This window comes from Pleurodeles waltl, chromosome 2_1, assembly GCF_031143425.1.
Source record: "Pleurodeles waltl isolate 20211129_DDA chromosome 2_1, aPleWal1.hap1.20221129, whole genome shotgun sequence".
Classification (NCBI taxonomy): Eukaryota; Metazoa; Chordata; class Amphibia; order Caudata; family Salamandridae; genus Pleurodeles; species Pleurodeles waltl.
In genome coordinates this window covers 494,632,518-494,649,246 of record NC_090438.1, presented here as the reverse complement: position 1 = coordinate 494,649,246, position 16,729 = coordinate 494,632,518, and the positions used below count along the sequence as shown (strand labels likewise).

The window sequence follows — 16,729 nt, the reverse complement described above, 5'->3', positions numbered from 1 at the left end:
GTCACTTCCCTGCCCCCTCCTAGCTGCTCCCCTCTCAGCCCCCTCCTCACCGTCCCTACCCTCCTCCCCTCTGTCCCAGCTCTTCTGTTTTTCAATAAGCCGTCCTTTATAAAAGGACCGTACCTTGCTTAGCCACGCCCCTCCTGGGACGTGGCGGTTTCTGCGCGTCTCCTCGAGTCTTTGTTCCTCCACGGGGTCTGCTGCCTCCCTGGGAACGTCGAGGTTCCCAGCTCTGCTTTCGGTTTGTTCCGCTCCACCGTCGGCCGTCTCCTCCAGTTTCTCTGCGTCCTCCTCCTCCTCGTCTTGCCGTAGTCCTTTCACTCTTTTTACCATCCCCGGAATCCGGACATCCGGGGTCATCGGGTCGGCGCCGTCCTGCTTGTCGTCACGGCAACGGGGAACGCTCTCCTCCGTAGCGCGCGAACAGCGCCAGTCTGAGGAGTCGATAGCCGCGTTTGACGACAACCGGCTACACAGTACATATGGAAGTTGAGATGTATATGAATACCCCATATCTACATACATCAAAGAGCAAGACGTAGGTTTGAAAATAATCAACTATGGACTTGTGAACCACACTGAAGATTCAAGACGCCTCTCTTCTCTGAATGGACTTTTTATTGATAGTATGCAATGGGACTGTGCTGGTGCATGTTCCATGTGATCAAAAAATGTACATTTAGAGATTTGATATTGATTTTGTGGGACGTATACTGTTATAGCAAGTGCCTCATATGCTACTTTTTTGTCTGATTAACATGGTTTTTCAGGTTTAGGGATTAGGGTGTTTCCCTTATGAGTGCACCGCTTTACTGATATTTGAGTAACCACACATGTGCTGACTGGGTCTTTGAGCACCATTTGTCCATTGTCTAACACCCTCTCTTTTGAGTGGAACATGGTTGTGATGTAGAACCGTAAGAGATACTTCACAAGGGAAAGAATCATACGATTTCAAAGGTGATTATGTTTCAGATAGCCTTTAACGGCCCAAAGAGTGTTGCAGCCGAAGATGGTATAAAAACTAGATTAATCACAAAGTGTACTTTCTTTTGGAACAATGCATGCCTGCTGTATTATTTGTAGCACAATGATCTTATGGGTTTCTATTACATTCATTCTTGGCTTTAAATATTTGACTGCCTGACAATCAGGGCTGACAGTGCAATTCCACATGTAGTGTTGCGTACTTTGATGGACTACTGCAACTGATTTAGTGCAGGTTGCATGTTGGAACTGGCATCCTTAGGGTGGTCTTACCTCAGACATTTAGCCTTTTACTTCCTGTTTTTCACTGGATCTTTTTGTTGGCTGTATGGTTCTGAGCAGTTTACAACCACTAACCACTGTTAAATCGCATATGCTTCTCCCCTAAACATGGTAAAATTGGTGTATCCACAATTGGTGTATTTAATTTACTTGTAAGTCTCTTATAAAGTGGTATACCAGATATACCCAGGGCCTGTACATTTAATGCTACTAGCGTGCCTACAACACTGAGTGTGCCACCCTCTTCAGTAGCCCCTTAATATTTCTCAGGCCTTCCATTACAGACACTGTGTGTGCCGTTACACTGCCACTTCGACTTGGCATTTATAACCTCTTGCCAAGTCTTAAAGCTCCCCTTTTCTTACATATTTTACCCGTGAGGTAGGCCCAGCTAGCCCAAAGGGCAGGGTGCAATGAAAGTAAACAGCAATTCATGTCCTCTTAAGGTTTACATATCCTGGTAATGACAAATTCCCTAAGTTGTTTTTCATTACAGTGAAGCCTGCTCCTCTCATAGGCCAGCATTGGGACGTCCTTAATATACTTTTAAGCTGTAATTCCTGATCAGAAAAGAGTAGATGCATTATGTTTCATACCATTGGAATAGTAATATTAAATCCTCTTTTCTGGCAAAGTCAAATTTATTATTACTATTTTAGAAATGCCTGAGAGTTTGTCTTCAACACACATCTGGTCTGGGCTGGGTGACGGCTACATTTGTGCATTGTCTCCAGACACCCACAACATAGGACACTAAACTGCATCTGTATTCATCTGCATACTGATGGGTCTTCCTGGACTGGATGAGCTCAGACCTAAACTTCAAGAGGGAAGTGTCTGTCCCCATACAAAGGACTGATAATCCCCTATTGATAGTCTGGAGCCAAGGCTGGTTTAAAAGTGGGACCTATGCACTTCAGCATTCCCTCTGAGCTGCCTTGCTGCCTGCTAATCTTTGCCTGCTGAATCTAAGAACCGTATCCACAGTGTCACTGATGGTGTATTGGCTGCCCCCCCCCCAGGTTTCCTTCCATCAGGGTCTTCACAATGGTCCTAAACCCTGCTGTCTGGTCTACCACACTTTACAACTGACCCGCATTTCACTTTGAACCTGCAAGACAATGAAAACCCTGTGCTGACTGAGCTCCCCATGCGCAACCCTCCCAAGCCTCTGCCAAGCCAAAGAAGAACCTTTCCACAGTGCTGGTATGTTTCCATACCAGCTAAGTATCACCATTGATCCAACGTGTGCAGGATCAACGTGTTGTTAAAACATCTGCCAGTTTGCCTGGGTCTGGCAGGAGAAGGTACTGTGACCTGGGCCTGTACAGTTCCTCAAGCTGTGTGTTTTTCAGGTGGCTGTGTCTTTCCCACCACCCTGACCCCAATAGGCCAATGAAGCACTTCCTTGTGCGCTGTCTGTGTTCACCTTGTGTGTGCACCACCCTCAACTTTTCAATCCGGAGTATTACTTAATACGAAGGCTGTCTTTAAATCCTGATCCATACGGTCTAATGACTGTGTAACTGCAAAACAGCAGTAGCATGTTCTACCTGTGGCAGAACTAACTATAAATTGAACCAAGTCAATACTGTTTTTTAAAGCACTGTCTTGAGATCTTTAAAAGTGCATAAATCGCAACTTAAGAATGTGATTTTTTGTTGTTTTGATCCTACTTGACTCAGATAAATATCCTCTATTTTTATAAAGCTGTGAGGAGTCTTTTTCAGGTGTTTTCAATGTGTTACTGTGTGCGTTGCACAAATACTTTACATAAAGCCTACCTGCTTTGTGCCAAGCTAACAGAAGGTGAGCACAGGTTAATTGAAAGTGCACATCTGACTTACCCTGACTAGGACTGTGGTCCCTACTTGGACTGAGTGCATACCTCTGCCAACTAGAGCCCCAATTTCTAATATTGCCCTATTGTAAATAGTCAATATTGGCAATCATATTTAATATTTGAATGTGTATGTATGCACTGAAAAAAACAGAGGGAAAAGTAACATTATAATTAGGTAAGGCACTAAGAATATACATTGTATTAAGCAAAATCTTTGAAATTGTCCTAAACAACTGAGGTTAAAGTGACAATATAGTTATGCCGATTGAAAATATGTGAATAATTGTTTTAAAAAATCACTGAAATTCAATAGCTGTAGTTTACTGAGCTAACTATAACTTGAGCCTCCAACGTGCTCTGCTTATGACCTAACATGTTACAACACTCATGACATGTTCATTGGAATAATTGATGATTTCACTGAGACATCTCAGACAGAGGGCCTTGCCCAAATCCCTGCAGGTCTTCAACCTCTGTCGCTCATAGTTGCTGGACACAAGGCCAATTTTTTAAGTCTTGCTGTACTCCTAATGTGCTCCTACAGTGCATCAGTGGGAGTATATGAGGGAGCTGCGCTGAGTACTGCAGGACACCCATTGGACCCATGGTGGTTCCCGCGGGTACCACAGGACCAGCGGGGTGATTTCTTTTTATTTTGACACCCAGGAGTCCCTAGACTACTGCCTTGTATATTATTTTTCCACAAAGTCAATCCTTGCCTCCTGCAAAGGCAGCTGCAAAATTTGTCTCAATATTGCAGCCAGCCAATCCGATCACTTGGTGCCTGGAGGACCACACCATTTCCATGGTATTGAGTTGACCAATGGGTAAAAACAATCCCTCTCGACCGAGCACAACGCTCTATTTTTTGAATTTGCATTCCACCAGGACCAACCATCCTGCTATCTCTATTTTTATAACCTTAATTTCGCAAAAACAGCTAAACAAATTTACACCAAAATCACAAAATGGACGTTTTCTGAGTAAAGATGTAGCTTTCTGCCAAATCTGATGTAGCTATTATTTCTGTGATGGTGTCTAAAATGACTATGGGGATTGCATGGTGAAAACACATTTTGAAACCTGTCCTCTTTTCTCAGCCCCCCACTCAACACATTACTCTTAAACATTCTAGGAAGGAACTGAGGTGGATGCCTTTACTTTTTTAAATTGTTAGACCTGGCATCCGTAGCTTGATTTCCCCTGACTTTTTGCCTTCAGACCTCCTGTTTTGCTGATCTCCTCTTTGCTGGCTTTAGAGCTATGGTTACTTTACCATTGCTAACCAGTGTTAAGTGCATTTGCTCTCTGCTTAAACATGGTAACTTTGTTTATCCATAATTGGCATATTTAATTTACTTATAAGCACTGACTGTGCAACCCACATAAATAGCCACTCAAACATGCCCCAGGTCTGCTATTACAGAGTCTGTGCGTGCAGGTTTAAACTGCCATGTAAACCTGACAAGTTAACCCTCTTGCCAAGCTCAAACCTTTTTAATACATATAAGTCACCCCTAAGGTAGGACAAGCTAAGGGCAGGGTACAGTGTATTTAAAAGGTAGTACATATACATTTAAGTTTTACATTTCCTAGTAGTGAATAATTCTTAAATTCGTTTTTCACTACTGCTAGGTCTATCTCTCCCTTTGGGATTACCTTATTACATTTTATAAATGTAATTTCCAATTAGGAAATTATGTGATCCCCCAAGTGACTGATGGGCCATCCACATCCGGATGGGCCATCCTGTGCAGGATGGGAGGGGGAAGCTGACATGAATAGGCTGTGACCTGTTCCCACACACCGTGCTGCTCACACTCCTGTAGTGTGTCTGGAGCCAGGTCAGGAAGGGCAAGGACTCTATGCACTTCAAAGGCATCTCTTTGAAGTCCCCTACTTCAAAGGCACACCTGGATATAAATACTGGACATCTGACACCACCACGTAAGTACACTTCTGGACCTGTGGATAGTCTGCAGGTAGGAGGACTGCTGTGCTGATGAAAGGACTGTCACTCTGCTGGACTACTACTCTGCTGGACTCCTGTGCTGCTGTGCTGACCTGCTGCCTGTCGAACGATTTGCCTGAGAGTGAGAAGGACTGGACATACATCTCTCAAACCCAGAACCAAAGGGACTCAAAAGGCTTGCTGTCCTGCCTCCTAGATGAAGTCTCAAGGAGCAAAGAACATCCAACTCACCTGCTACAGCACCCGGACTCTGCCAACTGTGAGCCTTGTCCTGCCAAGTGGGCCCTTTTAAGTGGGTATAAAGTTCTGCTCCAGTCAAAATCAACACATCAACACTGTTGTGCTGCTCAGAACTGACACATCTCCGTCAACGCCAATGCATCACCACTGCTGCAAGGATTGAGGACTATGTATTGCCAACAGCATGGCCCATTGTCTCCATTTCCGATGCATCTCTGACATTGCGTGGGCTGGAGCCAACACATCACCTACATCCTAATTATTGATGACAACCCATTGTCTCCCCTGCATCTTACATCTCCCTCAACACAAGCAAGGTACTTTTGCATTGGGCCAAGGCTGGTCCCTCTATCAGACCTGCTCTCCATCACGGTCACCCTGAACTTTTAGATTTGATCTTGCCTGGCTCCACCAGATGGCCCTGGTTGGTGCTTTGTGCTTTTAAGCACATTTCACTTTATTCTTTAAAATTTCATATCTCAAGTTCTACGTATTGGATTTTAGTTGTTCTGGTATTGTTTCATTTATTAAATTAAGGCCTATTGGACTAACTGGGTGTGTTATCTTTTTTTGTTGTGTTTTCATTGTTTTACTGTTTGAAGTGTTACATATTGCTTCTTAAATTAAGAGTGACTGCTCTCTGCCGAGATACGAGGGGTAAGCACATGTTAATTTAGGAAGTGTGGTGACTTACCCTGTCTAGGATTGGGGTTCCTGCTTGGACAGGTTGCATACCTCTCTTTGCCAACTAGAAACCCAATTTCTAATAGTAACGTTTCCTAAAGATAAAGTAGGTGAGTGATTGAAGGGAAAGCTGGGTTCTGAAAGAGGAGGTTGACTGGTACTTCATTGTAATGTTCTATAAAGACATGGGTTCCTCGCTCTTTCCTAATTTAAGCTGGTGTATTCCTAATGGATACAGGGATGCTACTCTATATTTCAGGTTCATAAACAGAAAAGGCCTTTTTTTTTCTTTTTTTCTTTTTTTGGAATTGTTTGTCTTGCATCTGACATTGTCATGGCAGTGTGGGTGCCTAGAACCAATGCTGATAATGAGCTAGTTCACTTAGTAGGTAGTGATAACAGTCATGATTTAAATGTAGATGATGGAGCTTTGAAAATGTTGAGGCCAGCCAGGGCAGTGAGTGGAGCTCCACCAGGATAGGGATGATGAGATTATATTTCTTATGGTCCTTAGTAAGGCATGCTGCAATGTGTAGAATGATCTTAAGGTATGCCTCTTTTGTGTCTGTAAGAATATAATACCAATGGGCATATTTATACTCTGTTTGCGCTGAAATAGCGTTATTTTTTGACGCTATTTCAGCGCAAACTTAACTCCATATTTATATTTTGACGCTAGACCTGTCTAGTGTCAAAATATTGGAGCTAAAGTCATTTTTTTGCTTGCGAAAAACTACCTTGCGTCAATGAGATGCAAGGTAGGCATTCCCAGGCAGAAAATGACTGTAAGGTCCATGTGCCTTATTTATCCTCCTGTGCATAAACGGTGCACGGAAGGGAGACGGGCCTAAATAATGGCGCTAAGCTTACTTAGCGCTATTAGTTTACGCCTAAGTCAGGTCAGGCATTAGGGAACCTGTGGGCCTATTTCCATGGTGGAACACCATGGAATAAGTCCACAGGTGCCCTCAAAAGGCCCCAAGGACAACCCCACCCACAGCAGAAGGACAGCGGAGGATGGGGGACCCCATTCCAAGTAAATATAGGTAAGTAGAGGTAAGTATTTGTGTTTTTTTATAAAGTGCTATTGGGGGCCCTGAAATGGGCCCGATACATGGCACTAACTGCAATGACCATGCCCCGGGCACCCTTGTCTCCTGTGCTGGCCATTGGGGTGGTGGGCATGACTCTTGCCTTTTATAAGACAGGAATCATGTGGTATGGTAGGTTTAGCATCAAGAAATGAAGCTAGGCAGCTTAGAGTCATCTTTTTTTACTCATTTTTTGGTTCAAAACCCCCTTCTCCCATACAGCCACCCCCATGTGGATTACTTCATTCTCCATGACGTTATCCCACCCTTTGCACCGGATTGCACCATTGCATAGATTAGATGCCGGGCTGGCATCTTGGAATGGCGCTAGCCGGCAGTATATTTGTTTACGCTAAACTGCGTTCAGGGCCCAAGTGTTTTCATCCTCCAAAGATGAGAGTGCTATTGCTTGAACTGCAGTTGTGAAGTTACTTACTTAGATCTGGCGCCAGGCTGCCTCTGTTTACTTGGTGATGTGTTTCCTGAGCATGTGCTCAGTGTCCAGGGTGGATCACAGCTACAAGCATTGGGTGAGAGTTGGGGTACAAATCCAGCTACGTTCATAACACTGAGACTAGTTTAAGTGAGTTGTAACTTGATCTAGGTTAATAGTAGGAATTCTGTCTTCATGGCATTGAGCTTCAGATTGGTGATGGACACCCAGGTCTGGATAAGGTACATGCAGTGTTTGAGTGATAACATGGCAGGAACTTGGAAACATTCCGATTACAGTTGTATGTTGTCAATGTAATGGTAAGTTTTGATGCTGGAATTGATGAGAAGCGTCCCAAAGGGCTCGATGTAGAGGTTGAAGAGGATGGATGACAAAATGGAATCCTGGAAGACTCCCCAGTCGAGAGGGATCTTCTAGGACCCAGACGTACCCATGTGAACAAATTAATGTTGAATGAGAGGTAGGAGGGGAACCAGTGAAGGAAGTTGCTAGTGAATCCCATTTAATATTTTGGTATCTGTGTGAGGTTGGTATGCTTGAAAGTGTCAAAGACAGCTAGGATTCCAGATGCTGGGTACTAGAACATCAGGAGGTAGGTATCACCTTTATACGGGGCTGGGGTGTTGTGTATGAATTGTAATGAACTGTCTTTATGCTGCAGTATGATCTAAACCAAATTGATATTAATGTCTATTGTGGATTTAGCCTGTAGTTAGAGCTTCTGGAACAATGCCCTAAATAAGCAAGGTATTAATAATTATGAGTAGAAAACCTCTCCAGAGAGTGGTTGACTAATGGATGGGGGTAAGACCTCATCTTCTCAGCATTTAACTTTAAGAAAGATATGCAAGCCACAGGGCTTTGAAAGATGGCCATTGTGGCATGCCGTGCGCAGAGGAGGGAATTATCGGGGAAGCAGGCTTAATGTCAGTGTGTTGATGAAACCTTTGTATTTTTCATTAAAGATGAGATTGACAAGATTGACAGCATTGCGTATAACTTTGTTGAAAGACTGGAGGGTTAGAGGGTCAGACATGGGATTAATGCAGCGCTTTGTTGTCTTCAAGAGTGTTCATCTTCTTTTGGGACCTTTATTGATGGTGCTGGCAGAGTACTTGTCTGCATGTTGCTTGGAGGTCCGTCAGTAGCATGAAGTTCCTGGAAATAGTTTTATAACACACACTTAACTGAACGGCAGAGAAACACTCTACAGTGCAAAGCCAATGAATGCTAGGAGTGGTATTGTGGGTCTGAGACAGGAAGTATACAGGTAATGTGCTGTGATGTAGTGCTCCTTAACAAAGTGTATCTTTAGCTCCTCCTTATCCTGGAGCAGGGATGAGGTGGTCCAGATCCTGGGTGCCTATAGAACTGTACCTTTTAGTTTTTTTTAGTTTTTTACAGTTTTTACTCTACTTCATCACCAGTCGGATGATTTTGCAGCTGCAGGGGTGGCAAGAGCATTTGAAGGTGATTAGCTTGTTTACCAAACAGGCAGAGTTGCCAGTCACAATGGATTTGTACAAGACTCAGTTGATTTTAAGGTGGGCCAGCAAAGGGTGCAGGTGCAGTTACATCAAGGAGGACACCCACTGCAAAGTGGCTTAGGTACGTACTTCAGAGTTTGTAGTAGTGTCAGACAATGAAAGATTTTCCTTCACATAAAGTGAACGGCATTTGAGATGAAGTTATTACTGTTTAGCAATTCGAGTTTTCTACTTTTATTTTATTTCCTTCAGGGCATCCTGACAGCTTTCATCAAATGTTCTGAAGAAGAGCCAATTGGTTCAAAACCTTAATCATGCAAATATATGGGTTTAGCCTTATCCTCCAGCACAGTTCCCAAAACCAATTTGAGCAATCTGGCACATTTATGACTTAAGTTACATGAAATCCATTTTTCACTTTAACCCCTTGCATACATCGGATGGCCGGGGTCCGTATGATGCCATGGCAGGAATATGCGTTGGACGGACACCAGCTGTCCTCACATCTACCCACGGGGGAAGCTCTGGCCCTCCCCTGTGGGATGCCCCTCTGCACCCTCTTGGCAGGGATGGCAGTGGAAGCACCTCCGCTGCCATCCTCACCCCCCTCATGGCATCTAATTAAGTCACCACTCACCGCATGCCGTCATTAAATTTCCCCTCTGACACGCTGGAAGTCATTTGCTTCCAGTACATGTAGGAGAAGAAGGTACATTTCTCTTGTAGTGGGGGTGATGTTTTCTTCCAAAGAGGCATCGAGGGAAAGGAAAGGGGTTCCCTTTCCTCCAATGTCTCTTTGAGCATTCCTGCTGCACGATCGCACCGCGATCATGCAGCAGGAATGCCCACTAGACACAAGGGATTTTTCTTTCAGGTTTGGGCATGGTTGATGAGTAGCCCCTTGGGATAGGGCCACTACCCTTAAAGGAAGAGCAACTAATTTGGCCATTTCTGCCTCCTTTGGGGGAAAATCAGCCTTTTTATTTTTTTTAATGCCCATCTTCCCCCAAGGGGACAGAAAACACTAGGCCACCAGTATTATGTGCAATTGTAGTGTTGGGGAGCAGTCCCTTGGGAAAGGGTCCCTCCCCTTTAGGGGATGATCATTTTGGCCATTTTAGCCTCAATTGGGACAGATTACCTATTTTATTTCTAGGCCCATCTGCCCCCAAGGGGTTCAGATATCGCTAGGCCACCAGGGATATTTATTCCATGCAGTTGTAGTATTGGAAATCAGCCCCTTGGGCAGGGGTCGCTTCCCTTTATCGGTTGATTTTTTGGGCTATTTCTGCCCCCCTTGGAGGCAGACAGTTTTTTTTGGGTCCCAACTGCCCCCAAGAGAGGCAATAACCACTAGGTCTCCAGGGCTATTTAGTATATGCAATAGTAGTGTTGGGGAGTGCCCCCTTGGGCAATGGTCGCTCCTCTTTAGTCAGTGAATATTTTAGCCATTTCTGCCCCTTTAGGGGCAGATCAGCCTTTTTTTGGCTCACTTGCCCCCGGGGGGCAAACACCACTAGGCCACCAGGGATATTGTATGTGTGTGATGACAATGTTGGGTTCGGCCCCTTGGGCGAGGGTTGCTCGCCTTTAGAGGGTGATTATGTTGCCCATTTATGCCCCCTTTGGGGGCCAGATTGGCCTCTTTTTTTGTCCCATTTGCCCCTAAGGGGTGTAAAAACCAATAGTCACCAAGGAAAGTTTCTGAATGGTTGGTGGCAGGTTATTTGTGGAATGGCACATTATTTACATTTGTGACCACAATGTTTTATTTTTTATTTTTATTCTAGTTCAAAGCTTTTGATTTCTTTGCTGTAACGGCTGCTGTGGTTTTGACAGTCGTTAACCTGCAGTTTTGGTAGCTGCATGCATTTGGTAAGAAAACCCTTTTTGTACTCTTTACTTCAAATGAATATCACTGCCATGCATGAATGCGTTTTTGGTAAAAAAGTGTAATTTTAGCAACATATCTAGCTTATGTTTTATTTTGTGTGAAATTCTCCTTAGATTTGTGCTTGATTTGTTTTGTGCTGTCTTATGTGTAATTTTATTTTGTTTTTCTTTTTTAGTGGGATATCGTTGGTGCTTGCTGTGTGTGTGCAGAGGAGGTGCTGGTGAGTTTCTAGCTGTAGGTGGTATAATTTTTTAGTATATAGGTCTTTATTATAAAATCACACATAGTTTATTCCTTATTGTGCACAGTGTTGTTTGTTGTCAAGCTACTTTTGATTAGTAAGGATCATGGGAAGCCACAGAATTAGCGCTCAGCAGGCTGTTGGTATGCTTTTTTAATCTTCCTATGACCATGATTATGAGACTGAATCTGCATCTGAAGCAGAAGAGGAAATACAAGATTTTGGTAGCAAAGTTTTTGTCCGAGAGGAACCATCTGATGATGAAACCACTTTCAGTAGGGATGACGTGCCTGTTTTTGAGGAGGGCACTGATAGCGCATCAAGAGGCATCTGGATTGCACCCTTGGGATGCAAGGCTTTCCATTGGAACAGCTAAACTCTGGGTTGCCCCAAACATGGTGTAGGTGGCTTTGCCTGCCTTTACTGGTGCAGAAGGGAGTATGATGAATACTGAAAACTTTTTTCCTAAAACATTTATTTCAATTGTTTATGGATGAAGTAATATTGGGTGAGATTTTTTTAGAAAACTAATTTGTATGCTGAACAGTAGTTGAGGGACTTAAGCCCCACACTAGAGCTACCCAGTGGACTCCCACAAATCTAGAAGAGTTGATGAAGATCTTGGGTTTAACTTTTTTGATGGACTTGATAAGGAACCTTTGCTATCCTCATGTTGGTCTAGCAGCCTCTTGATGGCAACTGCCATATTTCCTGCAATCATGAGTTGTGATTGGTATTTGCTTCTGCTTGGAATGCTGCATTTTGTTGATAATACTTTAGCTTTGCCACATGATCACCCTAATTGTGACCATCGTTTTAAGTTTTGGCATGTCCTCGATCACTTTGTTGATCAATTTTCAGAGATTTTTTTTCCAGGGAAAGAAATCCCTGTGGCTAAGTCTCTGGTACTGTTCTAGGGCTATTTGTATTTTAGGCAGTACATTCCTAGCAAGAGGGCATGGTATGGATTTAGAAAGTATACGCTGTTGAGAGTAGTACAGGATATGTCAATACTTTTCAGGTGTACAGTGGTAGGGATTCCACTATTGACACCCCTGGTTGTCCAGCCACATTCAGGGTTAGTGAAAATAGTGTGTGGGAACTTGGTAGAGGACTTCTTGACAAAGGTCACCATTTGTACCTAGACAACTTTGAAACTGGTGTGCAATTGTTCATGGAATTCTTTAAAGTGGACAATATTGCTTGTGGCACAGGTCACTCTAATTGTATAGGTTATCCAAAGGAGCTTGTGTGTAAAAAACTTGAGAGGGGACAGTTCAGTGCTTTGAGTAATGATGAACTGCAAGCAGTGAAATTTGCAGACAGGAGGGATGTCTACATGCTGACTACTATCCATGATGAAAGTTCTTCACCTGTGACTGTTTGGGGTCAGGTTGCTGAAGTGCGTTAACCTGTGTACATTTTAGACTACAATAAGCATATGGGTGGTGTTGATAGAGTAGATCAAAGATTAGCAACGTACACTGCTGTTCGTAAGGCTTGCATTTGGTATAAAAAGTTGGCTCTCCATCTTTTCCATTTAGCAACTTTTAATGCTTTTGCTGTGTTCAAGGATTGCTCTCCAGAGATAAAGATGACATGTGTTTAGTTTCAGGAGTCTGTGATAGGCATCTGTGTTGTAGTGGAACAGTCAGGTGTTCCTAGAGGTAGAGTGGTGGAGGATGTGGCTAGATTGAAAGATCGCCACTTTCCTGATCACATTTTTCCCATGCCCAAAAAAACAAGCCCTGTAAGAGATGTAAAGTCTGTATGAGAAGAGGCATGCAGAAGGAAAATTGTATACACTGCCCTGATTGTCCTTCTAAACCTGGACTGTGTGTGCCGACTTCCTTTTGAATGTATCACACACAAAAGCATTTTTGGAAGCACCCGTGAGCATTGCCTGGTCTGTATATTTGATTTTTTTTTGTTCAGTTTCACAGTTGGCATTAGTGTGATGTATTTAGTTAGAGCTTTTGTGTTTGTTGTTTTATATTTACTTACAATTGCTTTGTTTTTTCTTTTTTGTTAAAAAAATCTGATGGCAGTGTACGTGGACAGGCGCTTGGCTGCTGGTGTATGTGAGCTTGCGCTAGGCTGGCAGTGTGTGAGCCGGTACTTGGCAGGCAGTGTGTCTGAGCAGGCACAAGGCTATAGTGTGTGTGAGCTGCCACTTGGCTGGCAGTGTGTGGACTGGCACTTGGCTGGTGGTGTGTGTGGACTGGCACTTGGCTGGCGGTGTCTGTACACTGGCGCTTGGCTGGCGATGAGTGAGTATTGACTTGCTGCTGGTCACTACACACCCTGGTAGCCAAACACCATTCCAAACACTTTGTCAGCCAATGTGATTGCTGTTTCAGGCAAGTGGGCTTATGAAAGTGATGGTTATTTGAATGGTGCTGTCTGTAGATGTGAATGTTGTAATGTGCTTGGCCCGTGATAGTGTGAATGATCTTGTATGAAAGGTGTGTGAATGGACTATAAAGTGGTTGGCGCCTTGACACAGTTTTAGAGCTCATGAGCTGTAAGTCATTGACTCAGTTGTTTGACCTTCCAGTTATTACTAGTGCATTTCAATTTTGTGAAATCTTGTGTTCATAAAATTAGATCTATTGAACCATCACTTACCCTCGTGGCAAATCCAACCAGTATGTGTGTGTACTTTTTTAATATATGGTTGTTTCGTAATAATTGTCTTTTCTATCATTCTCATCCAGGGAGTACATTATTGCTACATTGACTCTTGTTGTGAATGTTGTAATGTACTGGGCCCACCTTTGGTGGTGTGAATGATCTTGTGTGTCATGCATTAAAGGAGTGTGAATGGGCTGTAAAGCTATTGGTCCCTTGTTGTGGCTTTGCAGCTCTGGAGCTGTGAGTCATTGGTTCATTTTTTTGACCTTTCAGATATTAACAGTGTATTTCATTTTTATAAACTCTCTTGCTAATAAACTTGACATTTTGAAACTTTCACTCACTCTTGTGTCAAATCCAACCAGTATGTGGTTTATTATTTTTAAAAAAACACTCTTCTGTAATCAGGGGTTGAAGCACACCCCAACACTATAAGTGTCTCTGGTGGAACACCAATGATGAAGCATGCCACCAGCTAGGTTGGTGGGTGAGGGGTCATTTTAACAAAACCTAAGAGACAAGATCTGCTAACTCTAGATATATTCAAAAACTGGACACCCTGGAGAATACAATGGGGTGTGCCTCTTGTGGATCCCAACAAGCTTCCGTTCCCACAATGCCCTGCAAACCTCCAAATGTGACTAAAAGTACACATTTTCCTTGCATTTCTGTGACATATTCTTCCAGAAACAGAACTAAACCATAACTTTTCTACCACCCAGCATACCATTCAGACTCCCAAAAAAATGATACCTCAATTGTGAGGGAACCTAAAGCAGAGTCAGCCTAAAAACGTATTTAAAAGAGTTGAGGTTATTATGAACACGTCTTGGTGTCCCCTCAACCGCTACATGTTTTTGGCCTTTCCCTTCCTCAGGTGCTTGGCTCACTTGCACAAGTGAGGTATTATTTTTCTCTGGAGGAACGCTGAGTGATAGGAAATGTGTGGCTCCCCTCAGATTCTGGAACTTTCTATCACAGAAATTTTAAGGATAATGTGTTTTTAGACACATTTTGAAGTTTTCAATGGATTCTGGGTAGGACAATGTGGGGATAGCCACACAAGTCACCCCATCCTGAATTAACCTAGATGTCTAGTTTTCAAAAACATACAGGTTTGCTAAGTGTCAATAGGTACCTGCTGAGCTATAGCCCAAAATCTACAGCAAGGCACATGGCAAAAAAGAAGTCAGTTTCCAGTGGAAAAATGTTACGTGTCTACATTGCATTTTGGGGCGTTTCCTGTCACGGGCACTATGCCCACTCACACAAGTGAGGTACACTTTTATATCAGAAGATAATGAGGCACATGGGTGAACAAGGAGAATTACTGAAAGGACCTTAGGCCTCCTGAAGGCCGAAAACAGAACAGCAGAACAAGTGTTATTGCCAATTTTCTTTTTCTGCATTTGCACCTTTCAATGTAAGACAGGGCGTAAGAAAGAAGTCATTTTGAGAAATGCCCTCTAATTCACATGGTAGTAAAGGCACCCCCATATTTAAAGGTGTGCAAATAATCACTGATTCTAAACTCCATATTTTGTGCCCATTTTGGAAATACATAGGTTTCCTCAAGACCTATTTTTCACTCTAAATATTTTACCAAATGAATTGCTGTATACCTAGTACACATTGAAAATTACAAGGTGCAGCTCATTTATTCGCTCTGCATACCTTTGGTTCTTGGTGAACCTATAGACCCTATGAATCCCTTCAACCAGAAGGGTCCAGCAGGTGTAACCGTATATTGCTTTTGAAAATCTGCCATAAGTGGAAAAAGTTACAGATGAAATTGTGGAAAGAAATGGTTGGTTTTTTCAACTCAATTTCAATATTTTGTATTTTAACTGTTACTTTCTATAGGAAAACCTTGAGGGATCTACACAAATTGAGAATTGTGTCTACTTATCAGAAATGTATAACTTTCTGAGATCCACCATTGGTTTCACACCTATTGTAGTCACTAACTGGAAGAAGGTTAAAAGCACAAAAATATAGGAAAAATAGGGTATGTCCTAGTAAAATGCCAAAACTGTGTTAAAACATGTGTTTTTCGGATTTTAGTCTGCCTGCTATTGAAACCTGGGAAGATTGTGATTTTAGCACCGCAAATCCTTTGTTGATGCCATTGGCAGGGAAAAAAACAGAAGCTTTCTTCTGCAACCATTTTTGTTTCTCAATTTTTCCCCCAAAACCCACATTTTAGCTATATTTTGCCTAATTTCTGAGTGCCCACCAGGGAAATCCACAAACCCTGGATACTTTTACAGTTCCCAGGATGTTGGAAAAGAAGGACAGAAATTTGGCATGGATAGCTTGTGTGGACAAAGAGTTATGGGAGTCTAAACATGAGCTACCTCACATAGCCAAAACAAACTTAGCAGAGGAGGGAGAAAAGGCTTAGCAGCGAGCGGGTTAAATCAAGGATCCACATTTCATGTCTGCGGAATGCTCATTTGCAAGGCAACATGAAACTTGCACAAATTAAAATGTAATATGAAGTATCAGCTTCAGCTAATGAAAACTTGGAATAGTTATTTTGTTTCCTTTTCTGAGTGTGTGATAGCAAGCTTGATATATGTATTTACACAAAACGTGAATCATGAATCAATACAAACAAGCCATGACAAAGCTGATAGTAGAATCTATAGGGGAATTATTGGGAACAAACGATTGTAGACAGTAAACACAAATAATAATAATACTAATAAGAAATGTAAAATATGTTCACATTTCCATTCATTTGAGATACTTCGATCAGCAAGTGGAGGAGAAATACATTTTAGAGAATCTACTCAGCAGCACAGAACAATGCAAGGTGTGGTACCAGAATATAATTTTAAGAATATTCTCTGACGTAAATATCTTGCTGTAAATATTTCTTAGGAAACAATATCACTCCACTAGAGCTAAAAATAAA

The 16,729-nt window shown here is 42.7% G+C and overlaps 1 protein-coding gene across 2 annotated transcripts in view; it reads right to left on the bottom strand.

Annotated features, from left to right (window-relative positions):
• The window catches only part of LOC138265768 (gamma-aminobutyric acid receptor subunit gamma-4), a 1,864,369-nt gene that overhangs the window by 444,108 nt on the left and 1,403,532 nt on the right, over positions 1 to 16,729 (bottom strand). The gene's annotated exons all lie outside the window — the stretch shown is intronic.